We start from the raw sequence: 26,803 nt of genomic DNA on the forward strand, positions 1-26,803 counted from the left end.
CCAGTCTGGAGTGACTGAAGTGGGATCCGTGACTCTTCAGGCCTGTTCTTTCTTCTGACTGAGCCTTGTCTCTGCACTGACTGTGCAAACCTCGAGAAAATCAGGGCAGAGCTACAGCAACAGCTTGAAGAGACAGAGCAAGAAGCCTCGTGTCTGTGTCAGAGTAGCACTGAGCTGCAGCTGAGGGAAGATGCAGCCCAGGGGGAGAGGGTGGAGCAGCAGCAGAGGATGGAGAGAGCATGTCGTGACCAGGAGCTCCTGTAAGCATTAAAGCTTCCTCTGGGCAGGGGTGGGTGCTGTCGGATGGTGGGAGGCCCCCCTAAAAGAATGGATTTTGTCTGCTCAGCATGTGTAGCACAGAATGGTGAAGGGAGCACGTGGGCAGGTCTGACTCCCTGCTGACACACAGCAGAGGTGCCTCCTTGCGCTTTCTTTATGGCCCTTGAAAAAAATCATTCCAAAGCTGACCGGAGTAGTTGATGACAGGCCTAAGGTGAAACAAGAGAGGTTCCGGCTGGATTTAAAGAGAACAAAAAATGGAACCATGAAGGCAATCCTGCAGCAGAACAGGTTGCTCAGAAAGCTTGTGCAGATTCCATCCCTGGGAATTTGGAAGCCCCAGGTGGATCGAGCCTTGAGCAACCTGGACTGATCTCATAGCTGACCCCAGGTCCTTTGACCTAAAGGCCTCCTGGGGTCCCTGCCAGCCTGAATCATCCTGTCATCTTATGGTTATTGGATTGGAAATTCGTACAGATCTCCCCAAATAGATTGCAGGCTCTTTCATCGTTTTGTTGCCGCAGGCAAGAATAATGGAGAGAATGTTAATCTGGACTTTAAAAGTCCGTCTTATGCAAAGAAGAACTTTGGAAAGTCTGGTATCTAATGTACCAAAAGAGGAGAGAGAGCTAACAGGCAGGGAGCTGTTGAGAGCACCTGAACTTTTTGGAAACCTGTGATTTCTGGAAGCTTGTTTTACTTTCTCAATGATGAATGTTTCACTTGGGTCAATGACAAAGACTGATGCAGCGCTAGGCAGGAAATTACAGCGTTCTTTAGGGGTAAATAGAAAGCTGTTGCAAATCATTCAAACTGCCATATCTTGGAAATAGTATGTAATCTTGGTTTTTGAAATGAGACTGTTTTTACATTAAAAACTTGTTTGTCTTTCCCCTTCTCATAGGCTGAAGGACTTAGCTGCACTTGAAGAAAAACATTATTAGAGAGTGAGCTGGTAGTTGCAAGAGAGACACTGGAGGAATCGCACCTTCAGAGGGATCTGCTGAAGCAAGAGAAACATGAGCTTACCATGGCCCTGGAGAAGGTATGATCACCTTATTCCTAGGCAGCACTCGTGGGAGAGGGAGTTGTGGTAGCAAGACCAGCACAGGTGCCGTTTCTGTCAGTAGAAGACAGTGATAGTGTTGTTCTCCTTCTTGGAAAAGGGTGATCAGACCACACAGGCTCCTTGGTGCAGTTAGTCCCCACGTGCTTATTGGGAGCGCTGGACTGGGGGTGTGTCAGAGACACCAAAGGGGATCTGGAGTCGCTGCTTCAAGTCAGGGATTTTCTTGTCTTTGCTTTCATGTTGTTCTTTTGTCTCTTCAGGGAGAGCAGTCAGTGGCAGAGTTGAGAGGGGCTCAGAAGAAGCCGAGTGCTGAAGTAGCTGTTCTACACATTGCAGCAACGAAGATGAGCAGTGTCAGTGAAGTTCTTGCACTGGATAAAGTGCGACTGAACAAACTTGTCACAGGTGAGCAGTTGCCAAAGATCTTGGCAAGTGTTCGTCTGCAGCCGCTGCCGCTTTTCAGACTTCTTGCCTTCAGACGTATGACTGCCTGAATATCGAAATGTTTCTTTTTCTGTCGAAGCCAAACCTTCTCCATGGTAAACCTTACTGTATTTCATTTCCTCTGTGCTTCTGTGACTGCAGCTGGAGCAAGAGAATGAAGTTCTGTCGGGTAAAGTGGCTGAGATGGAGAGAGTAAGGAACTCTGACCAGGAGAAGCTGAGCTTGTGTGAAAGAACAAATGAAGAGCTCAGTGCAGAGAAAGCCCACCTGGAGCAGCTGCTGAAGAAAGTGGAGCAGCAACGGGAGGGGCTGCAGGTAGAGCTGAGGATACTGGCGGAGGAGAAGGCAGAAACCCAAGAGCAGCTCAGTCAGGTGAGACAAAACACCTGGTGCTTTCCGGGTGGGCTTTTGGCTGCTCGGCTCAGTGAAGCTCAGTCTGTTGGATTCTGCGGTGGTTTTGTCAAGGAGACACTTAGTAGTGCTGGAGGTCAGAAGCTTTGTTTACTGCCTTTTGAAAATGTGTTGATGGCTGGCAGAGCTGTTCTGCAATTCTCTCAGTTGTCCTCTGCTGCTACAGATGACTTCAATCCACCTGTCTGTGGTGGCCTCTTTTTTGGCTTTTGATAAGCTGCAGAGAGATGATTTGTCTTGCCCATGAATCTGAGTGAGGCTGCTACTCCCCCATGTGGCAAAAGAAGCAAACAGCGTAGCTCTTCACCCTTTTTCTGAGTCAAAAAACCACAGGGTTGCATGTTTCTATTTATGCTTTTTGTTGTGAAGTCTGCAACTTTCAAAACTCCATTTGTTCGAGCCTGGAGAGCGGGTCAAAGCTGCAAGTCAATGTCTGCTGTCTTGTACTGCTAAGAACGGGAATGAGATCTTGAAATTGTTGAAATTGTATTTTATGACATACATGCAACTTTGTGACTGGAAATATGGCTGGGGAAGAAGGACCTGGGGGTGCTGGTCAGCAGCTGGCTGATTATGAGCTGGCAGTGTGCCCAGGTGGCCAAGAAGGCCAATGGCATCCTGGCTTGTGTCAGAACTAGTGTGGCCAGCAGGACTAGGGCAGGGATTGGCCCCCTGTGCTCAGCACTGGTGAGGCCACACCTTGAATACTGTGTTCTGTTTGGGCCCCTCACTACAAGAAAGAGTTTGAGATGCTGGAGCATGTCCAGAGAAGGGCAACGAAGCTGGTGGAGGGTTTAGAGCACAAGTCTTATGAGGAGCAGCTGAGGGAACTGGGGCGGTTTAGTCTGGAGAAGAGGAGGCTGAGGGGAGACCTCATTGCTCTCTACAACTACCCGAGAGGTTGTAGTGAGGTGGGTGTCAGTCTCTTTTCCCAAGTAACAAACGATAGGACGAGAGGAAAAGGACTCAAGTTGCACCAGGGGAGGTTTAGGTTGGATATTAGGAAAAATTTCTTCATGGAAGGGGTTGTCAAGCCTTGGAACAGGCTGCCCAGGGAAGCGGTTGAGTCACCATCCCTGGAGGTATTTAAAAACCATGTAGATATGGTGCTTAGGGACATGGCTTAGTGGTGGGCTTGTCAGTGTTGGGTTAACAGTTGGACTTGATGATCTTAGAGGTCTTTTCCAACCTAAATGGTTCTGATTCTGTGAGCTGTTAGAGCCTCTTCAGGCTTTGAGGAAGATGAGAAATAGATGATCACACAAGACTCTTCACTCTGGACTAAGTGATTTTGATACCCTGGAAAAAGAGCTTGGGAGAATCATGTCACTGAAGGAGACCAGGGAGTTTGTCATCATTTAAATGTCAGTTTCATAATGTACAACCTTGGATATTATGGGATAACTTTGAGAGAATTGTTTGTTTCTGATGGTCTGTTCTCTGTAGATAGTCAGTCTTGGAGTCCACAGTATGTTTGGCAAATACCCATCAGAGGGTTATATTGAAGAAAAAAGCTAAAAAATCATGGTTAATCTTCAAGTTTGAATACCAGCAAGGTATATTAGACAACTTCTTTGTGTGAAACAAGAAAACAGTGTTGTTGACATGAACTGCTGTACGAATAGAGTCTACCATCTCTTTGGCCGCATCAGCCAGACTTTCATAAATCACCCCAAGGGCTGTTTCCCTGCCCAGCATCACCTCATTGCAGCCAATGCACTTTGATCTTTTTCTTTTTTTTCCAGAAGGAGAAACCATGTGTATTTTCACTTTCTTCAGCGAGCAAAGTTGCTTTTGCTCAAACTTTTCTGAAAATTTCCAGCACTGGGACAGATTCTGATAGAATTCCAGTTTGCAGGGTGGCAGTTCTGGAAGATGCCGTATTTTTGCATGCAAACACGTAGTCTGGTGTATTTATGTTTGCTGCGAAGGAGCTGTGTGGTCCCAGGCAGCCCAGAGTGGCCTTACTCATCACTTTCAAGTTAACAGTCCCAGTGCCTTTTGGCAGCCCAGGGTATTAGCGTGGTATAGAGCAGATGCTCTTAAACTTTCAGCCCGCAGTACAGGAGCTCTTTCTCCAGCTGATGCAGAAGTGGCACTGGCTGGCTCTGCACAGAACTCCAGAGAAGGGGCTCTAACTGTCTTTTGTCCTGCTTTCAGGTTTACCGCCAGCAAGAGTCAGCTCGCAGTGGTCTGAGCAGCTGCACCAGGAGTCCTCTCGCCAGGGGCATGCACTGGCCACGGTGTCCAAAGAGAAGGAGTTCCTGGAGCATGAGAAGGCTGCCCTAGAGGTGCGACTGGCAGCCCTGCAGCGGGGCAGACAAGGCCTTTCAGAGTAGCTGGCAGAGGCCAGGTAAAGGCGGGGAGGAAACCCTAGGCAGGACATTATATAATGGCTGTAATTATAAAGGTGGTAATCATTACATGAGGATTTACTGCATCCTGTGTGCTTTTCAAATGTTTTCACCTTCCACGGGCAGAAAATGAAAGAATCTTGAGCAAAATGAAAAAAAAGTATACTATGATTTTTATGTTGTTTTCCTGACAGCTAAAACTAGCAAACATCTCCTGGGCCTTGGGCTCATGTTTATGCCCCCTTCCTGTGTGAAATCCAAAGCAAGGCAGCTTGGCTCTGAATTGAGTAATAATTAAACCCTGCAGACGTTTACTGAAACTGAAGTTTCTCTCTGGTTTTGGTTTCTTGTTCTATGCATTTGAACATAGATCTTTCCTTATCAAGTAGTTGGACTGTTGATGGCTGTTCCATGCAGGCGTTGTGAGTAGGACACTGCCATCTAGGGTGGAGCCAGAGGCTGGTGCTGCAGATCTCGAGGGCCTTCTGGTTGGAAGCTAACTCTTGCTACCTGTGGTGCAGGACCCACAGCTGGTTACACCAGCAGCTGGGAAACCTCTTTTGAACCCTCACGTCTTTGAGGATTCTTGCCCATCACTGATGTCTGCGTCCTGTACTCCTTACCACCTGCTGTTTAGAGACAGATGTCGTGGAGAAGTTACACAGGGAAGGAGCAAGATTCTGTCCTTCTGCCTTTCTAAGATCATATGTGACAAGTTCTGCTCAGAAAAAAAAAAAAAAAAGAGTTTGTCCTCCTTGTAGGTGTTTTTTAGAAGACTCCTGAACTTGCAGAGCTGTACAAATGATGGTTTAGACATTGTTTCTCATGTTTCTTGACTTTTACACAGTATTACTCCAAAGTACGTCATTAGGATGGCTGATAAACACCCCTTTTGACTCAGTGTGTTTCTTGAGAGCTGCTGCTGCTTCTGAGCTCCAGCTTCTCTTATTTGATCCAGCTGAGTTATGTTTGGTCAATTATTGGGCTGTTACTAAACTATTAAATGTTCAGCTCCTTTTTAAAAACTTTTTTGAAAAGGGATACATTATTTTTTTAAAAAGATAAATTAGTTATGAAGAACTTTGACAATAGATAAAAATTCAGCAACTGTTCTTGCCAGATGTTATTCTCAAGAGCCTTTTGTTGTCACAGTTTTGGCCTCTATCTTTTCTGTTCTGTTTTAGAGACTGATTCTATTTATCCTAAAATGGAGCATATTTACTTTGGACTGCCAGAGGTTGGCACAATCAGAAATATGTGCTTGTTCTCCTTCTTGAAGATACACCCTCCATTGTCCATCCAAGTAGTGAAATTCTACTGCTGTGGTTTTTATGGCATCCCCGTACTAGTGAGGCAGTGCTGTGTGTTGTAGGAACCTGGCACACAGGGCGCTGTGTTAGAGCAGGGAGGTCACTTCAGCTCCTGGTTCCAGAACCCTGCGTGTCATACGCAGCAGTTGGTTGAAGTCTGTGGTTGTAAGAATTTGGCTCTGCAGTACTACAGCTTCCATTTTAAAGAGCAACAAGTCACTTGGGCTACTGCCTACTTAAATAGCAACACTTAGAGAGAAGCAGCAAGTTTTTCTCTTGAACTTTCAACAGTTGAAACTGAAGGCTGCCCGTCTCTCCTTTCAGGTGGTTCTTGTTCAGATAAAATCTAGTTCAGATTTCTTACGAATGCTGCTCCAAGCGGGAGATCTTACTATATCATCTGATGTATTTCTTGAGTCCCTTTTAAATACAAGGAGTCTGGAAAGTTACTTAGCTATAGCTACACTGTGAACAGCATTCAAAAAGTCACGAGTCATCCAGGGAAATACTCTTGTTCTGTCCCCCTGCAGAGCAGCTTGGAAGCGCTGATGAGCTGAGGGCTGTGAGCAGAGACCGGGCTTTTGCTTGTTGGCCCAGACTTTGGGCACAGCTACTTGTGTGTCAGCCAACAGCAATTTCAGATTTGGCCATTGAGATCAAATTCGGCTGGGATTTCTGTGTTATGCTAGGTCATAAGCAAAGCCTGGGCATTCCCCCGGAGGGGCCTGCATTGCTATTTTAAATGGAGAAATATGCTTTCTGTATACAAGTTTCCTTGCAACCCATTTTCCGTACTGATGGGTAGGGATCTTGAATGACTTCTTACTGGAATAGCTCTCAGTGGGCGTCAGGAGCAACAAACTCATTTCTCTCTGTATTCACAACTCACAGGTCAGTGAAGGAGACGCTGGAATCCAGCCTGTTTGAAGCTCAGCGGCACTTATCTCAGCTGGAGATCACCAGGAGTCAGCTTGAAATCCAACTTCACACAGTCACACAGGCCAAGGAGGTGATACAAGGTGAGAGCCTCCTGTTTCTGGTGATCCCTCTGCTAGGGAAGATGGTATAAAAATAGCTCTGTGTCCGCAGTGCTTCTGAGGAGTGAAGGAGATGGAGGCAGATCTCTCCTGCACTGGAGTTCAGATGGCTTAAGGTCAGTGAAGTCAGAACCATTGTTTAGACTCTGAATCTTGTCGTTTGTCCTGTTTGCAGGGGAAGTGAAGTGCCTTCAGTGTGAGCTGGAAGCAGAGCGATCTCTAATGAGGCAGGAACGGGAAAACATGGCACAACAGCTCTTGCAGACAGAACAGCAGTATAACAATAGCCTCAAACTGCGGCAAACTGATCATGAAGTGGAAACAAACCAGCTCCTGCAAGACCTGGTAGGAAACAACATGCTTCTGAATTCTTCAGGCAAGCTTTGTAGGCTGGCTTTAGAAGAGTAATAGCCTGAGTGTGTGAAGTGGGAGAAACCATCTGTCATAGGTCACACCTTGCTGGACCAGGCAGATAATCCTAACCCCTAACCTGTAACCCCCAACCTGTAACACTAACCCCTATCCCCTATCCCCTTACCATAACGCCTAACCCCCAACTCCTAATCCCTACCCCCTGACCCCCTACCCCCAGCCACTAACCCCCTACCCCTAACCCTGACCCCTAATGCAGACCACTAACCCCTACACCCAGCCCCTAACCACCTAACCCTAACCTGTAAACCCTAACCCCTAACCCCCACCCCTAATCCCCACCCCTAACCCCTAACCTCCACCCACCATGCCGAACCCCAATCCCTAACCCCCCTAAACCCTAACCCCTACCCTTAAACCCCGCCCTCAGCCCCTTACCTCCTACCCCTAACCCCCAAGCCCAAAACCCCTAACCCTAACCGCAAACCCTAACCCTAATCCCCAACTCCTAACCCCCAACTCCTAAACCCAACCCCTAACCCCCACCCACTACGCCTAACCCCTAACCCCCAACCCCTAACCCCCCTAAACCTTAACCCTTACCCTTAACCCCCACCCTCAGCCCCTTACCTCCTAACCCCCAAAACCCCTAACCCCCAAAACCCCTAACCCCCAAAACCCCTAACCCTAATCCCTAACCCATAACCCCCAACCCCTATCCCCTAACCCCCACCCACCACGCCTATCCCCTATCCCCTTACCCCCACCCCCTACCTCCTAACCCCAACCCATAACCCCTATCTCTAACCCTAACCCTAATCCCCAACACCTAGCCCCCCATCCCCTCAAGCCCCCCCATCCCCCCAAGCCGCCCAGCCCCTAACCTCCTAACCCTACCCCCTACCCCTAATGCCTATACCCTGACCCCTAGCCCTAACCCCTAGCCCTAACCCCTAGCCCTAACCCTAAACCTCGTACCTGAAGGCATGTGAAGACCCCCAGGACTCTGCCAGGACAGTAAAAGCAGCCACAGATTCAGTGTGGGCCTAAGGCGAGTTTAGCTGGAGTTTGGGTGCTCCCCACCCAAAGCTTGGCAGGAAAGGGGTAGGATCTTACAGACTCCTGTCTGCCATGAAGTAGACTCCTCACATTGCTGCCAACTGCAGTCACGGGAACTTTCTCCCTTTCTTTCTGTCCTGTCACCGTCGTCAGAGGTGTTACCTCTGGGCTTGACACATGTGGAACAGGCCCCTTGTTCCTGGTACCGCCGTTCGTGGCCTGTCTTGTGACTGGGGCATCAGGGTACCAGTCTCTTTCTCACCCTGCAGTCCATCTACATCTTTTCACTGATGGAAAGGGATGTGAGCTTTGAAAATAGACTCTAAGAATAGAGAGAAATCCTGAGGAGACAGGTGCTAGGAAACAGGCAGCCATCGGAGAGAGGAAGGTAACATCTCCTTTTCATAATGGTTGGACTAAATGATCTTAAAGGTCTTTCCAACCTAAATGATTCTATGATTCTTGTACCTGCTGACCCGCCTTTTAAGTTCCTTGACAGGACGTGATTTATGGAGAGCACAAAGCCATTGTTGTGCACTGTTGAGGTGGGGGATTGTGGGAGGGATGAAGCTTCACGTTTGTTTTGAGGAGCGTGGCTGGGACTTCACCTTGAAGTCTTTCCCTCCACTCCTCAGGCAAACGAGTGGGAAGGGCATCATTCAGAGCTGCAGAAGATACTGGAGCAATGGGAAAGAGAGAAGGTGGAGACAGAAGGGGAGCACGAGAAGAAGCTGTTTGATATGAAGCAGAAAGTTGCTACCATGCAAGCTCAACAAGAGGAGGAATGAACCAGAGTTGAAAATGCCAAGCAAGAGGTAAAGACTGTGAAAGGAGAATTTGTGTAGCTTTTTTGCAAGGCTAGAGCCATGGGAGATGTCTGGATGTCAGGCTGTGTGGAGCATGCCCTACATGTTTTCTACATTGAATTTGGTGAGGTGAAAGGCAAGCAGGGTTCTCTTTGGGACTAGGAGTGAGACCTGTCAGAGGAAGCCAGGCAGAAGCATCACCTTTCAGTTGAGATTTTTGTGCTGCTGTTGTGCTGGGTTTTTTAAGACTCACCTCAGAGTATCTTCACAGTTCTCTTAACAGTCCTCTTCTGATCTTTACTGATAGATGCTTATAACTTTAACGTTAAAGACCAAACTGAATTTGTAGGACTGAATCCTCATGAGGATGGGGTTTTTGTTTGGGGGGGACAGGGGGACATGGCAGGATTGTTGACAAAAGAAAAAGAATTTTAAAGACTCCTCTGAAATATTTCTGAGCAGTCAAACAGGGGTGTCTTCTGGGCTGTTTTAAGTCACTTGCTGGTAAGCTATTTTGTGCCCAGACCTCCTGTGCAACCCTGTCATACAGTGAGAGTCCTCCTTGTGTCCCACCCAAAGTCCTCTTCACGGAGTCTGCCTGGGGACTGCAGTACCCCCAACTGTGTCTACAGGTATTGAAATGCCAGGGCAGTGCTCAGAGATGACAGTGTGTCCCTGCCATGTCAGTACTTTACCAAAGTCTAATGAATACCTTAAAAATGAAGTAATTTTCACCAAACACCACTTGAAATACATGAGTTTTCTGAAGGAGCTGCCTCGCTTCAGCCCTCTGGCAGCCCTGCATTTTCTCTGCTGCTAAGTAGGTGTAAAAGTTGCTATTGAAAGACAAACAGGACACAGCAGAAGATGAGGGATACCCTCACCAGCAAGGCGAGACATTTGAGAAGTGCCACACGTTTTCCTGTTACATGTTAGATGTTTGCTGGAGGTTCAATCACAGGGGGACTGTGGCTGGACCATGTTCATACTGCCGGTCTCACTTAGGAAGCTGTGTCTGTAAGTGGGCAGAGAAGGGCCTGGGAGAGCAGCAACACAGTGCTTTGAGAACACGTCAGCCCGTCGGTGTTGGAGCCTTGCCACACAAATTCTGTGTGGGAAGTTTAAACCTGTCTTCTCTTTGTTTCTGTGCAGGTCCTGCAAGAAAACGAGCGTGAGAAGAGTGCTTTATTAGAGACAGTACTTCAGACTCAGGGAGAGCTAAGAGAAGCCAACCAGCAGCTGGAAAGCTCAGGCAGGAGGTGAAAGAGCAGCACGAGGATGGGCAGGTAAGTCTGACTAGTAGGGTGGGTTGAAGGAACAGGCCGTTGGCAACTGGACGTAAGCTGAGAGAGGCTGAGAGAACCAGCTAACAGAGTGAAGGGCAGTAACAAGGAAATAAAGCCTAAGTGCTGTGACTGAGGAGGCAGGGACTGCTGCAGGCACTGAAAGCACAGAGCCTGATGAGCTCCAGAGATCAGCAACAGGAAGGAAGCGTTACAGTGGAAGCAGAGCTGGGTAGAAAAGCAGAAGTGGCTGAATGAATGTGATTTTGAGACAGAAAGAAGAGAAAGCTGAACCTGATGGCAGGACCCAGTAGCTTGCTCTCCATTTGTGTTTGCAGAACATCACAGAAAAACTGCAAGCAGAGCTACAGGAAACTCAGAGTAAGATCAAGGCAGTGGAGAAGAGGCACAAGGAAGAAATCAAAACCATGAAAGAAGAAATTAATGTCCTCCTTCAGCAGAGGGATGATCTACAAAACCAGGTGACTGAAAACAGCAATAGCTACTCCACTCATCAAACAGGTGGTCTCTCCCCATGGCAGAGCAGCAGGTGATGGGGTAAGTCCCTCTGGCTGCCATCACACTGTGGTCTCCATCTCAGCTGGGCTGAAGGAGACTGACCGGCCAGCTGCTGCCCTGGATAGATGGGCTACTCTTTTTGCCTGTTTGCCAGCACTCATCAGAATGGATTTCTGCTGGTCTGTTACTGCTAGCCTTGTTTTTTAAGGTGCTTTTTCAGATGAACATGGTGACCCACTTAGATTTTTAAACAAGCCAGCTGTATCCATTGTGAATCTGGTACTTTCATGAAAGGGTGAAATTTAAAGTTGTTCTTTCCCTTTCCTCACAGTATATGATATGGCTGATATGGCTGACAGTGGCAAGCTGTAGTCTTTGACTGCTTTGTTGTGTTTTACTTGAGGTGGAAGAGTTGACATCTCAACTAGCAGCCTCCAAAGAGTCCCAGCAAGTGATTGGCTGCAAAGCTCAGCAAGATCTGAGACACAGGAACTGTCAAGGCAGAAGGTGCTGGAGGTTGTGCACCTCCAGAAGAGCCTGGAGGAGAAGAGGAGTCAATGGGAGAAGGTAGAACATCAGAACAAGATGCTGCAAGTGTGTTTGCAGTCTTTGGAGGGGGAAAGGAGTCGATGAGGAGAAGTGGAGCGTCACAACACAGAATTTCAGGCTTCCTTGAAGGTCCTAGAGAATGAAAAAGCCAGGTAAATGAAAGTCTGTGAAACTCTCTATTCTGTTTAATGGATTCCCTCTTTCAGATCTTCACATATCCAAGTGGCTCTGGCAGCATTTCCTAAAAAGCAGAGTTCTGAACTATCCATGCAGATATGTTTCATTCTCTTGATGCAGTGTTTCATTTTCTTTTCTTTTAATCCTTCAGTTACAGTTTTTCTGAAGACAGTCGCTTTTGGAGTATTCCTTTCCTTAAAATGAGGTGTTGTTTTGTTAGGTTGGCATGTTAATGGTGTTAAATGAAACTTTCAGGGGTTTCAAACCTGAAACACACCAAAGGAGGCAGAACGAGCTGCAGTATAATGAGCTAGATACATCCATCAGCTCTGTCTTGGGTCTGGTAAATTTTAAACATTTGGGATCTGTATCAATCTTCCATCCTGATGCCTTTGGTTAAAACCATGATTTTGAACTAAGCCAGATTCCCCTCTGAGGCACCCAAGAAATAAGCATGTTTCTTATTGCCATCTCTTTCCTCATTCCTCAAAAAATCCCAACCGGTGTCTGGAAGGGCTTGAGCAGGGTCCCTGCCAGCCTCAACAGTTATAGATGTTACTGACTTTCCAAGGAATGCAAGAAAGAAGAGAAAGGGTAGGTAGGGTACTTCACCTGGTAAAGTCTTGCCAGCCTTCAACACACACCTTCATTGAAGAAGAGAAATAAAAGGCTGTGCCCTCTTGCTTGCCCCGTGAGGGATCTGGCATCTTATGTAAGGATCTGAGTATTTCCTCCAAACCTCCATTACTGCTTCTGGTTCAGCCTTCATTTCTCTAGCTGAAAGTAATATGGGTGCTGCAAGTCTTATGAAACTCCCCAAAGATCACCTGGCTGTCAGTTGCTGCTGTTCCTACCAGGACATACAAGTTAGGGGAAGAAAATGTCTCTTCATTATTGACAAAACCTCTCCCTTGGAGTCTCATTAGTCAAAAGAAAAATTTTCCTCTGCCCTAATGTCTTCCTTTCAAGACTTTGTTGCATTTCTATTCACATTCCCATCTCAAAAAAAGTAGGGTATTTAGCCAATAATTCACCTTTCTTCTGTGGAAAAAAGTGTAGTGGGCATGTGCTTGGGTGTGGTTGCCAACCTGGCTGAGGACTGAACAAGCAGCCTAGTTGTTCAGACAAACCTCAGCAGACAAATCAATTTTCCCCTTGGTGGTGGAAGTCCTAAGAGTTTATTAAATGTTATATACCCTGTAGTAATGAGTTGCATGCTCTGACTTTCAGGCTGACTGTGTCTCTGGAAGAGAAGGAACTGAGCCTCAAAACCCTGGAAGAAAACAACCTTGCCCAGCACAACAAGGTGTCTCAGCTTCTTTCTGCTCTTCACCAGGCTGGGCAGCTCCATTCAGACCACAGAAGAGAAATACAAGAGCTGAACAACCAGGTGACCTGTGCACTAGCATCCTCTTCTCCAGGGACATAGAATACCACCTTCAGCTTGTAGGCCTCAGCTTGTTTTCCCTCCCAACAACGTACACTCCTTCTGTGTTCTGTCCAGAGACTGCACACTGAGGCTGGATCTGCTGTGTTCTGCCTGGGTTTTCCCCAGTTCTCTCATGGTTCATGGCATTAAATGTCTGAGGAGAAACAGAAGACTCCTTTGGAGCTTCTCAGTATCTCTCTTACACCCAGATGGCGTTTCTGCCTCTGCCAGGCACTGAGCAGTCTGGTGAGACAGCATTGGTTATGGCAGTCTGTGGGAGCACTCCCATCTCGGCCGTTCAGCTGGCATTGGGGAGGTGCCCCATGAAGGATGCCGATTGTCTCCCCTTTGCTTTTAATCCCAAGCGTCCCTGGCAGCCCCGCTCTCCATGCAGGAATGCTTCATCTGCCACCTCACCCTGCCAGCCAGCCACTCGCACCCTCACACACACAGAAACCTTCATTTCTGAAGACGGAAAGCACGAAAACCTGACAGTTTGACCGTTCCTTTGGGGATGGGGAAACTTCCTTTAGGCCCCTTAGCCTCCAGGTAGCTGTTTGTAGCTTGTTTTGCTCAGTTTGAATGCTTGCCCTTGTGCGTTCTGTTTCCAGTGTGGTTTTTGGCTTGAAGTAATTCCTCCTTGGCCCCTTCCTCTAGTCCCGCTCTGGTGCCTCAGCAGCAGCGCTGTCCCTGAGCACTGTGCGTCTGTATTACAGGTGCAGTCGCTGCAGGAGGCAGCGCTGCAGAAGGAGGCTGGCCTGGCAGCTCGGGAGGAGCAGCTGCTGCAGGATCTGGCGGAGTCCCAAGCAGGCGAAGGGTGCTCGAGGAACTCTCTGCGCGTGCTGGAGGCTGAGGTGTCTGAACTGCGTTTGAGGCTCTGTAGCACAGAGAGCAGAGCACAGGCATTGACCACGGGGTGTCAGCAGGCCAACAGTGCCCACCGCGAAGCCCGATCCCAGCTGGCCAAACTGCACTTGGTTCTCCAGCGCACGGTCTGTGACAGCAGAGACTTAGTCCTTTGGAGTTCAGGCAAGTGTGGGGCTGGGTTCACAGGTCTGTAGGAGGGTATAGGGGAGCAGGTGCAGGGGGAGTGGTTCTTTGTAATCCTGATGTGACAGACCTGTCCTTTCAGTTTAGGCTGATTCAAGCTTTGGGAAGTCTTGAAAGCCTGACATCCCTGCAGAGACAAGTCCGTGTTTGTATGTGGAGAAATGACCAGCATCAGAATGAAATAGGGCCCAAGTCACAGGGCACGTGTGTCCTTCCTTGAGGCAGTGCTGACATTAGTGGTCATCAAAATAACGTTAGCCCAGAACACATGTCTTGCTGTAACATGAGCTCTAGGACGACGTCAAAGGCACTGACACCTCCTCTTGTGCATAAAGAGGCCTTGTTTGTTGGAGACCCTTTCTGTTAAAGATTGCAACAGAATGGCTTCTCTCTTCAGAACAGGGTCATGCCTGGGGCCCAGCTGTTTCCCAGGCCAGGGACCTCCCTGCAGAGCTCACAGTGGACAGAGTGGCCGCAGCCCTACAAGACCTGTGTCAGCACCTGGAGCAGACTCAGCAAGATTTGGTAACTTGTGTCTAGTGCACCCAGAAATCCCATCCTGCTGCTGCACTGAACTGACAAGCAGAGTGCCAAAGCCAGAATGGATGTAAATTCTTGTGCGCCAGGTTGGCTTGCTGCCACGGGGGAGAAGAGAATCCCCATCCCATGTACCATTACTGTCCAGCTGTCCCCTCCCACCTTGGCTGTTTCTGCCTGTGTGCTTGTACCTCTTTGTCTCCTGCCAGCAGTGGCTCTGTGAGGTGATGCTTCTCTTCTTACCTCTTCCAGAAGGATGCAAGGAAGAAGATACAGGACTTGGAGCTGGAGCTGAGCAAGAGGCAAGCTGAGAAGGAGTATTTCAGTGCCTGCAATCAAGAGCTGCAGAAACAGTTGGCTCAAAGCCAGGAAGGTACAACTTCCCTTTTCCAACCCACTGACCCCATCTTGTCTCACCAGTGGGGATCTCTGATACCACACAGGGGAAAAATGCAGTGCCCAGAGATGGGAAGAGGAGAAAAACAACAAGCCTGAGATAGAACTACCAGGGAAAGATTTTTGTAGAGAAAGATCCAGTGTCTGGCAGTGCATCTGGCTGTGTGACTGGTGATAATGTGCAGAGGTGGTGCCTTTCAGGTCCCATGTCACTGCTAAGTAGGTGTAGCGTGATGCCTCGCAGTATCCTTCTCTGTATGGTCTTTAAAAGCACCAACCTCAAAAAGCCTTGTCTTTAGCGACTTCCTTTTCCTCTTACATGGCAGATTCACAGAGCATTAGTTCAGTGTTGAGTTCCTGTGTTATTGCATCCTTTCTTCTGCTGCTTTTCCTCGTTCTCTGGTACCTAGTGCTTCTGCATCCTTCTTACCTGTTTTCTTGCCGATACTGATTTGGTGTCCGAGCTCACAGCCATACAAAACACAATTTTTTACTTCCGTAGCCTTTGGTAACATGTTCATGTTGTGTTTATCTATAAACTGGTTTTCACATGTAGCTAGTTGCCTTTTCCTCTAATCTCCAGGCCATCCCAGAGCCTCCAGGGCTATTGGCCTCTCTATATTATAGCTGGACAGACATTCCTTCTCCTTTCTCTGTCATTGCTTTCCCACTCTCCACACCAGAATTGGGTTTTTATCTCATTGTCATGTTTTCCTTGTCCCAGGCTACAGGAACAGGGAGGTGTGGGTATTGCTCGTTGCCTCCCCTACAGGCTGTCGCCTGCTCATGTAGAGCCTTTACCTGTTCAATATTTCTTCATGTTCCCTCTCTGAGATGGAACTGCTGATCATTTTTCAGAGAGTTTTCCAGGACTTAGATCATTGCTTTTTTCTGGAACATTCATGGTTTTTACTACATATGTTACATATGATAAAGCTTATATACTTGAAATTCTGCCATTGGATGGATCCTGCTTGTCCCACTAGTCAGTTCTTTCCATCCTTAGTTCCTGTCTATTAGTTTAGTGTATTAGTTTAGTTTCAGTTCCTGTCTATCTGTAGTCATCCTTGCTTCAGGTCTCGGTACTGGTGTGATGCTCAGTGGTTTTTTCCTTGCTGTTGTCCTAGTACCACTGAATATTTCCTTTCTTCTTTTTTCTGCCAGTGCACAACATATTCCCCTAGCTTCGTTCTTTTGAACAAATACCAAAGCACATCTTCAAGCACAACGTTGACGGATCTGTTTTTTTCTGTAAAGTCTCTTAAGTCTTCCTGGTCAATGAACTGTGTCATAGTCAGTCTTCACTTTTGCTGCTTCTTCCTTTTCCTTTAGGACACTAGATCTGACTCTCACCTCCTGTCTCTGCCCGTGTTTCACTGATGTCAGTTCTACCTGCTTCTCACACTGTGGGTGATGTGCTGCCATGCCCTTAGCCCTGCCCTTTCAACTCACAGAAGAGCAAGCACGTTTTCATATTCTTCTGAACCTTGCCACTCTCATTCTTCTTTTATTCTCTGCCTGGAAGTTTCCTTTATTTATGTGTGCTTTGAAAGTCCTTGTGGGCTTAGGGCCTGGAAAACACAGACAGGCAGGTAAGAAAATGATGTTTTCTCTGTAGGATGCAAATCAGTTTGGTTTTGCTTTGCTTGTCATCTTCTCCTTCACCTTTCCTGCTGCAGAGACACAGATGGCAGAACGCAAGAAGAACTCTCTACAAAGTGCCTTGCAGGAGGAGGCTGCTGCTCTAAAGAAGGAGACTGTGACTCTACATCAAGAGGTGGCATCTTTGAAAATGAAACTCGAGACCCCTGAGAAGCAAAGAAAGGATGTCCTGGTGAGGTTGGCAGATGCCATGAAGAGCCATTTCTTACATATTTTTTGGCCTTCTGTTAATAATTTTAAGGAGCAACTTTTTCCAGTGGAGATCTGATTTTAGGTGGTCTTGTACAAGTGCAGTTGAGATCTGAGAAGGTAGAGAATATGCAAATGCCCATCAAGCTTCCCTCATTTTCCCCTTCCATTCAGCATTCCTGTTTCCCAGACTTGCTTTCCTGCCAGGCCAGGTAAACTGAATTAGCAGGGTCATCACCTTGGGTAAGAGAAGACAGTCCAGAAAGGAGAGATCATTAAAATGACCAGTATCACAGACTTTGTGGAGAGACCACAGACCACCATAAGAGCAGAAGAATATTGTTTACATCAGTGGCTGCTTTTTAGTTTAACTTTTCCAGTTACATCCTTCTGAATAAGTAGGGAAAGATGCTGTAGTCATATAAAATTCAGTTAAGATTCAGGGTGTTTATTTTCCTCTATTTTGACGATTTCTCCCCTTGAAGCTTAAGTCAAAGTAATTTTCACACTTGTCTCTATATACATTGCATGGTTTGGGCTATTATTTGTGTCCAAATCCATATTTAGATTTCTAAATATCTGGATCAGAAAAAAGGGGTGAGAATACAAAAGTTTGCTAATAATAGAAACTTGTTCAACATTACCACTGAGAGCAGACAGTGGGGAAAAAAATAGAGACATTTGAGAAACAAAAGTGCTGAGCCAGATAAATATGTCTGCCTGCAAGGGGACAGCTAGTCCTGATTTGAAAGACAGAATGACAGTCTGTGATCTGATCATCACTCCTTCGAGAGGGCACAGTGCGGTTCTGGAGGATGGTACCATGAAAACACTACACAGTAGAGGTCCAAAAGAACCCCCAACCCCAAAAATGGGAAATCAAATGTCAGGGTTGTTCTCTCTTCCCTTCCTCCCTAATAGAGAGAACATCATTGTGCCACTGCCTAGATCATGCTTAGTCTGGACTTTAAATCCTGGCTGCAGTTCTGGTGGCTCCTCCCCGGAAGAACATCCCAGAAGTTCAGAGAAGGGCAAAAAGGCAGATAGGCCATGGGACTCTGAGGGAGGAAATAGCCATCCTGCAGAGAATGGTTTCAGAGAGGGACACGGGCTGGTTTCATCATCTATGAAGGATTCTAAAGGTGTTTCCCATAAAGATATGGGAATATATATTCCTACAAATACATGGCCTGCTTGGCCAGAGAAACCATGCTTGTAGCCAGCAGGTTTGCCTGTCTGTATAGCTCCGGCCGGAGACCATTCACCTGCTAGAATGTTTTCTGTCAAGCCCAGAGCTACTGAAGGAACTACGGAGCTTGCTGTTAAAATTACCTCAAGTGCAGAAGCTGGGGATGGGTAATTGGTTCTCTCTTACCTGGGCAAGCCTAGCCAACATGTTCTGGTTAGGATTTGGCATGGAAAGGAAAGGGCACAACTGACCAGAGTAATGCACTAAACTTAGTGGTATTGTGTCGTGATGGCTGAATAGCAGCTGCACTGATGGTGCTTAGAGGATGCTTTCGGAGATTTAGACTTCTGAGGTACAGCTTTTCCAGTGTATTGAAAGGAATTGAATTGGTCCCATTGCCTGATCTGGTTAACGGCTTCCTTGTGCATTCAGGATGTACTTGTGCAGTGGTCCAAAAAGCAGGAAGGCAAATTTGTGTGGATTTCTCCGAGGTGATCTGGAGGAGGGCCCCTAGGAAGAGAGTGTGTTGTCTTGGCCTGTGGACCAGGAGGAGAAGGGACTTAGCACTGTCCATGCCTTGGGCCTGTCACTCTCCCCGACTTGTTGATTCTGGCCCTTCCAACCCTGATGTGGCACCAGCTCACATAATCCCCTCTCTGTACCCAGCAGGCTGCTGCAGAAGGGGAGCAGCTCTCACGGCTCTTGGAGAAGAGACTCCTGTCGCAGTGGCTGGAATGTCTGCAGCAAGCAGTTGCAAGGCTGGAACTTGAGAAGACGGAGCTGAAGCAACTCATTGCTGAGCTCAGGAGGACTCTTGAGCAGGTAAAACCGGCTTTCACTGCCTCTGCAAAGCCTCACGGTCCTCTGGAACACAACACAATTCCACAGACAGCACTTTGGAGTCCTCCGCTTGTTTCCTTCCCACTTTCCCCTGTGGACACACACTTTGGTATTTTCTCCCACCCCATTGCCTTCACAAATGCACATTCACTCCAGTACCACCCTTCTTGCCCCAGTGTCCCCATACACACACACTTGTCACTCTCGTGTCAGGAACTGTTTCCTCTTGCTCTTTCTCTTCCATAGTCTACTTCGAGTGCTTTTTGCCCTCGCTGTTCTCTGGTGCAGTTACAGTCTCTGAGCAGAAATCTCCTTGCCGTGATGTCCAGAGGTCCTTTCGCTCCTTGTTTGGTGGCAGCTTTCTGTGACCCCTTCTCCTGTCCGACGTGCAGGTGGAACATGAACGGAGGAGACTGAAGAGACGTTGTCGGTCGCTGACAGATGCACGAGGATTTTCCCTCTCTGACCAGCACAAGATCCCTGCTTCTAGAGAGGTGAGAACAGAGTCTTACTTGGTGGGAGGAGGGTCTGGCCATACGGAGGAATGATGGCAAATCCCAATGGCATCAGCCCCCCAGTATAGACCCAATTCAAGTTGAGTACAGACCATGGCCCTGACCAGACTGGAGACTAAAAAGAAATCCTTGTGTTTTCTTCACAGGAGGAGTCTCAGGCTCGCTGCAGTCATTGATGAGCTGAGTTGCAGAACCAGGTGAGGAGTAGGAAAGCTCTCATCAAAAGCTGCTGTGCCCGTGCTGATGGGCACAACTTTGCACGACTCTACAGCCCGAGTTCTGTCTGGCTGTCAGGAGGTGAGTGCAGCAGGCACTGGGAGGGGCCCGTCAGACACATCTGTTGGCCATGGCCAAACAACATCGTTCACCTGGGTCTAGTCTCTGACTTGCCTAAAGGTCGGGCATGGTGGGAAAGGGGTTGGAAGAAATCCCCTTTGCAGAGCTGGCTGTCTGGGTTTCACATCTAGTCTGCTCTCGATGCTTAGCAGATTAAGGTCCCCCTCTTCATCTGGTTTGGCTTTATGTTGACAGACCTTGGTACTGTAATTCAAATGTAGCAGGTTCCATAAGCCACAGAACTCCTTTAGGAATTGCTTCTGTTGTTTGAGTTCACTTGCCAAGAGAATATTTTCATATTCCCAGCTTGAGGTTGGGGGTGGCATTCCCGTGGGGAACACGGCCCTTGGCAAAGCACATGTCACTTTGAGAACAGAGGAAAGCCTCTACCTGAGCTGTTTCCCCCAAAACAGCAAAGCCCTGAGCGCTGCTTCCAGTGCTGGCGTCTCCCGCTCTCCAGAGCAGGCAGAGGGCAACAGCCAGAGCTGCTGTGGCTGCACCACAGTGCAAACCTACCAGGGGGTGGGAGCAGCGGGCTCTGTCCCACCAAAAAGCCCAGCAGGCACCACCCCGTGTTGCCAGGAAATGGTAGAGTTTGAGGATTGTCAAGGCCTCGGCAGTCCTCATCAAGTTACGCTCTGCTCATTTGTGAAATGCTCTAAAGTTAGGAAAAATGAGGGTTTGCTCCCTTTTCATGTGCTAGCTGTCAGGTTTTTAAGCTAGACCCTCCAGAGCAGTTCTTCACTGCCTGGTGTAACCAGTAGAAACTTGAATTGTTGGTCATCTGAGCTTGGCTCAGGGGACTCTGGGAACCTGCTGCTCCCCGCGGCACAAGGACACAGCGTTGGTCAGGGCTGAAGGTAGAAGGTGCAGACGGAGCCGTGGAGCTGCGGCTGGGCCTGGCACTGGGGGCTTGTCTGAGCTCGGCCTTTTGCCTCTTCCAGGCGTCCCTCCTGCAGGCGCAGCCGGCACGAGACCCAACAGCCGAGCAGGACTCTGCGAAGAGCAGCCGGGAGCTGTCAGACCTTCCCCCAGAGCTGTCTTGCTCCGTAGCAGCTGGGGTCAGGGAACCCGAAGCTGCTGTGCTGGGAGCAGAGACTGGGAACCCGGGTCCCCCTCCCTGAGCCGCCTTGTCCTGCAGAGGGACAGCTGCAGCAGCACAGCATTCCTTTCTTGTCTTCCCAGAAATGTGCCATGTTTTGCTGTGGGCAATGGGGGTGCATTAGTTCTGTTTCATTTGGAAGCATCTCCTAGTGACAAAGATTTTTAAAATTATTTTTATAAAAGAAATTTTGCAGAACTGCACTTTTTCAGTAGGGAAAAGCAAGTGGTAGGTAAATATGTGGTTTAGGGAGAAGGTGACCCCAGTTTTTCGCTGGCCCAAGGAAGCTGTTCCGAGCTCCTCTCGAGCTCTATTCACAGCCGCTGGCGGGGCAGAAAGGGCAGTGGGGGCGTTACCCCAGCGAGGGGGGAGCACAGGGCGGGGATGGGGGGGCAGGAGGGGGTTTTTCCTCCCTTCCAGCCTCAGCACAGCAAGCGCCGGTTCACTTCCCGAGGCGGCTGATCTGCTGTCAGTGAGCTGCTGGGAGAGCAGCCTGAGGGCAGCCCGGGGGTTCTCGAGAGGGCACCGGGAACCCGACCCCGACCGGCCAAAGCGGGAGGCGGCAGTGGGGGGGGGCGATGTCAGCCCGCGCAGAACCGCTCTGCAGCAGCGGCTGCGCCGCGGGGTGGGGGGGGGACTCGGAGGGGTCCTGCAGGGGCCCGGGGGCAGGGGCGGGGAGGCCTGTCCTGCCCCGGGAAGGGAGCCCCAGCCCAGCCCGCCAGAGCCCTCGACCGGCTCCTGAGCTGCAGCGATGGAGGGAAGGAGGCCCTTGGATTCGCCTCCCAGGGAAGGAGGACGCTGTGTTTTTCCTTGGTTCCTGGGTTCATCCGGAATTGTACGTTGACAAATAGAGGGGAGATAAACTGAAGATCAATCGAGATGGTATTTTTTCACATATGCCTTGTGACTGTGAGTCAGACTTCTGAACACTGGGGTGATTTTCACCCCTGCCGAGGCCCGAGAGGCTCCGTGTGCCTGGGGCTGCCGAGCACTGCCTAGGCCAGGGCCAGGGGGGGCTGGTGGTCCCTTGGGCTCCCGCAGGGATTCCAGCTGGGCCCGCTGGGCGCTTCAGCCAGCGCTTCCCAGTCAGGAAGCGTTATTTTTCTAGGTTCTAAATGAGGCTATGGTGTAAACCCACTTAGACTTCTGTATGGTGGTGTACTCTGTCAGAGAGCTCAGTAGTACTGAAAAAGCTGGCACAGAGTTCAGCTGGGACTCGAGATCTGACTGTGTTGCTGTTGAAAAACTGTATAGAGCCTCCTTGGGCAGTTACTCGGCAAGGCACAACTTTTCTGTGATTTTTGTACTCGAATTCTGACTGTAATGCCAATGCCACGTGATAACCTTTCTCCAAAATGTTTACAGTCAGAACGAGCATTCATAATCTGATTACCTCTGAACTACACCCAAAACAAAGTTGCAGGGTGAAGTGACGGAAGATTTGGCCAGCCTGACTGGGTGTTCCTGCTGCGCACGTTACCCGACCGTCCGCTCGTCTGTCCTGCGCTTGTCCTGTTGGAGTGAGTCCTCTGGGTAATGCGTGGGCTCTGGACATGGTGAGTCTGACTCCCTCTGACCACCCAAGACATTGGTGGTCTTTCCCTCCCTCCCGTTCTGAGGGTGTGGGAAGGCTGCAGAGACTGGCAGGCTCTGCTGTGCCCTGCAGAGCAGCTTCAGCCACGCAAGAGCGTGTGGCCGCGGGTGCATCGTGGTGCTTCGACATCAGCCGGGACCACAAACCTTCTCCATCGGCTTGTTAAAGGGTCCCAGGGCAACGTGCTGGTGGGGAAGGGGGAAGGGTGAGGGGGGTCGAGGTAGGAGGCAGCTTTCAACTGATGTTAAGCTTGAACTGAAAATGGTTCTGGGTTTCAAGAGGGTTGGGTTTGGTTTTTTGCCTTAAGTGTGTTATTACCTTTCCGGGTAATGCTTTCTGTGGCAGTTGGCAACAGTCCTTGTGCACCAAACCCCAGCTCGTATTTTCACTGTGGTTAATACTTATAATAGTAATGGCATTATACTGAGAATCACCCAGGTTAATGACAAAGAAACTGGCGAAGTCAGGACTAGTTCAGCAATAGGTGCCCAGCAAGTTCCTCGAGATCAACATCTTCAACTCACAGAGTGAGAGTGGACCACAGCAGATTCCCCGGCTCTGAGCTCCCAACGCAGCAGAGACACACACCCTCTTCTGCTGTGTCTGTCCAACGTCACCCCCTCCACCGACGGAGCCGGCTCTGCCTCATCCCTCCTGCCCTGACAGACAGTTGTGGCAGAGAGAGCCCGGAGTTACGGACTGAATGAACTCGACACGTTTTGGAGGGATGGCCCACAGACTGCAGGAATGACATGTGTGTGTGTATATCAACACCCACCATGTCCCCAGTGTCCCCAACAGGGCCAACAGCTTCATACGAGCCTTTATTGGGGAGCGGGGGGCTTGTGTGTGTCCCAGCCCCCACCCCCCAAGTTCTTCTTGGGCCTTGAGGCCTCAGCCAGCACCTGCAGTGAGTAGCAGATGCCTGCACGGACAGGGGAGGCTCAAGGTCACCCTGTACCCCACCCCAAGGGACCCAGGTGTCCAGGAGGGACCCAGGCATCCAGGGGGATGTGATGGTGGTGGGTGCAGCCCGGCTGCTGGTGGGGAGGGGACGTGGGAGTTTGTGGAGCCTCATGGACAATCTTGCAGATGGAGGACACATAAAAAGGGGGGGCAGGAATTTGGGGAGCACAAGGGGGGTTTCAGGTCCCTTGGTCACCCCAGGGTGGTGACAGCGGCGAGGGGATGGGGACAGGGCGGTGGCAGCGGTGGCCGAGGAGGCTGAGACCTGGCGCTTTCATTTCCCAGATGAGCGGCAGGAAGGTGCGGAGGTGGGGTGGGGCAGGGGGACGGGGTTGGGGACAGGGACACTTGCTGCTGGACATGAGGAAGACACTGCTGGGGCTGATGGCCAGGCGGCAGGGGACGGCGTCCAAGCGGGCACCATGGAGTGTGTGACTTGACCTGGCTGGGGGGAGATGGGGGTGGCAGCAGTGACAGGGATGTCCCCAAGTCCCTCCCCCAGCCTCGTTAGGGCTAATGAAGCGCCCCACAACCTGTCTGGTTGTCACCTGTTCCCCTGTGGTCCCCAGTGTCCCCCTGGGTCACTTCATGGCCCCCACTGTCCCCACCAGTCACCCGTGTCCCCAGTGTGTGGCAGTGTCTCCCAAATCCCCCTGTGGTCCCTGTGTCTTGCCCTGGTGTGACCCAGTGCCCCCCTGATTCTGCATGTTCCCTTCTGGGGTCTTCACTGTCCCTCTGAGCCCCCCTGGGGTCCCCAAGTTTCCTGGCAGTCCTGTTGTGTCCCTGCTGGGGTGCCCCCATGTCCCTCTAGTGCTGCTGGGGTCCCCAAAGTCTTGCTGGGTTCCCCTGGTCCTGCCTGATTCCCCACGACCCCCAGGTCTCTCCCAGTCCCCCTCAGTCCCCTCCCCGTGTCCCCCTGCTCACCACAGCTCCCCCCCGTGTCCCCTCAGGCGCAGCCCCGCTCCCCAGCTCTGGGCCCCCAGAGGTGTGTTCCCCCGCCAGGCCTGTGCTCACCCACCCTGGGGCAATAAAGCTTGTTCGGTACTACTGGGTGTCACCCTCCATGGTCCCCCAGGTCCGATCCACCCCCCCCGAGGCTGTTCCAGCCCCCCTGGGCCGACCCACTGCTCCCGGGCTCCATTGTTTATCCCTGGGGGCTCCTGGACCCAGTTGGACCCGGTGGGAAAACCGTGATGGGCAGGGGGAGCAGCCAATGAGAGCAAGGGGTGGCTGTGCTGGCGCCGCCCCCTATGTGCCCATGTCCCGCTGAGTGTCCCGGCACCGCCTCTGTGAGGCCCCACCCCTGCCAGAGCCTCGGCCCCGTGGAGGCCCCGCCCCCCACGTCCAACCGCAGCTGCGGTTTGTGCGGACAGTCCCGCCCCCCATGCAGGACACGCCCCCATGGGCTGGGCCGGTGGGCCTGGGCGAGAGGCGAGCGCGGGATTCCCGGGCCTGGGACCCACCCCTGGGTCTGCCCCCCCTGCCCCGGGCCTGGGCCCCTCACGGCTCTGAACCCTCCTCTTGAACTGGGACCCCCTGGGCCAGGAACCCCCCACAACTCCCCCCGCCCCGGCTCTGATCCCTCCTCTCGCCCTGGCCCCAGCTCTGTGCCCTCCCCCGGGCCTGAGTCCCCCCTCTCTGACCCCCCGAGGCCGTTTGACCCCGGCATTTGCCCCTCCCTGGCAGATGCTGCCATGGGGGGGCAGCGCCTGGGGCCCGAAGCAGACACGCAGCCGTTGGTGAGGGGGGGGAGGCACCGCACCCTGCCGCATGTCCCCCCTACCCCATGTCACCCCCTGGCTGTCCCCACAGTGCCCCCCGGCCGTCCCTCACAGTGCCCCGTGGTGTCGCCTCTTCCTCTCCTGGTGCCCCCCCGCCTCCCCACAATGGCACTTGGTGTCACCTTCCTGTGCCCCCCCAGTGTCACCCCCACTCCGGTGTCCCCCCTTTGGTGTTCCCCTGGTGTCCTCCCATGCCCCTGTGTCCTCCCATGGCCCCCCAGTGTCCCCGCTATGTGGCCCCCCCAAGTCCCCTCCCCGCTGTGCCTCCCGTGCCCCCCGTTGTCCCCCCACTTGTGCCCCCCATGTCACCCTTCTGTGTCCCTCCCTGCTGTGTCCCGCCCCAGGCGCCCCTGCCGGGACTGGCGCTCGCTGCTCCCAGACCCGGAACGGATGGTGCCATGGCCCCGTGGTGGGGGGGGGCACCGCACCCAGGTACGGGGGGGTCACCCTTGGGAGGGGGGACTCGCTGGGGTTTGGGGGGAGGGCAGGGTGTCGGGGTGTCTGTGGGAGGATCCTGAGTGCTGGGGGGTCTCAGAGAGGGCTGATGGGGGGCAGGGTGCCAGGGGGAGACTGGGGAGGGGATCTGGGTGCTGGGGGTCATCTGGGTGCTGGGGAGATCTAGCGGGGGACTGGGGGCTGAGGGGGGGCTGCACCCCCACACCCATCTGCACCCCCCAGACTCCCCTCCCCAGGCGCAGGTACTGGAGAACATCCTGGGGTACATCCGGTACCTGCAGAGGATCCTGAGCATCGCCCAGGGTGGGCCAGGTAATGGGGACCCCCCCACATCCAGGAACCCCCTCCCTGACCCCCACCCCAAATTTTTGAGAACCCTCCCGGGGACCCTCCACCCGTTGGGCCCCCCCGACCCCCTCTTTTGCCCCTCCCCTTCAAGCTCTACAGGCCACCCCTAAGACCCTCTGCATTAGGGGACTGCCCCCCCAGTGACACCCCCCCCATCTCCATAGGCCGCCCTGGTGACGGTGACACTGTGGAGGTGGGACTGAGTGCTGGAGGCACATGGGGGTATGGGGGGGGGGGGGGGGGGGCAAATGGATGGGGGTACCACTGGGTGCTGACCCCCTCCTCACCCCCCTCAGGCCCCCCAGGCAGCGGCTGGTGCCCTACAAGGAGGAGGAGGAGGAAGAAGAGGAGGACATGGGGGGGGCCAGCGGCCCCTGGCTGGGCCCTACTGGGAGGCACTGGACTGGGAAGTGGGGTTCTCCTGACACCCTGCCCAGGGTGGGAGGGGCTGCTGGGGCTCAGCCCCTCCCTGCTGGCCTCACTGCCCCCCACAGAGCCCCCTGATGAAGTGGTACGAGGTAGGTTTGTGGGGGTCGGGGGGGCGACGATGTGTCTGTGTCCCCCAGTTCAGTGTCGCCATCCCCCCCAGCCCTCTTCGCAGATGTCTATCTCAGCCTGCAGGTGGGGACTGTCAGCCCCCCAGTGTCACCTCCCCCCCTCCCCAATGTCACCCCTCCCAGTGTCACCCCCAGGAGACACAACTGTCCCCGCAGGCCCCAGCAGTGGCACCGCAGGAGGCAGCAG

The 26,803-nt window shown here is 51.4% G+C and overlaps 1 pseudogene; it reads left to right on the forward strand.

Moving 5' to 3' along the window:
* LOC141937772 (uncharacterized) overlaps positions 1-20,187 on the forward strand; it is a 29,108-nt pseudogene extending 8,921 nt beyond the window's left edge.
* The last annotated feature ends 6,616 nt before the right edge of the window (positions 20,188-26,803 follow it).

The sequence above is a fragment of the Strix uralensis genome, chromosome Z (assembly GCF_047716275.1).
Source record: "Strix uralensis isolate ZFMK-TIS-50842 chromosome Z, bStrUra1, whole genome shotgun sequence".
NCBI classification, from domain to species: Eukaryota; Metazoa; Chordata; class Aves; order Strigiformes; family Strigidae; genus Strix; species Strix uralensis.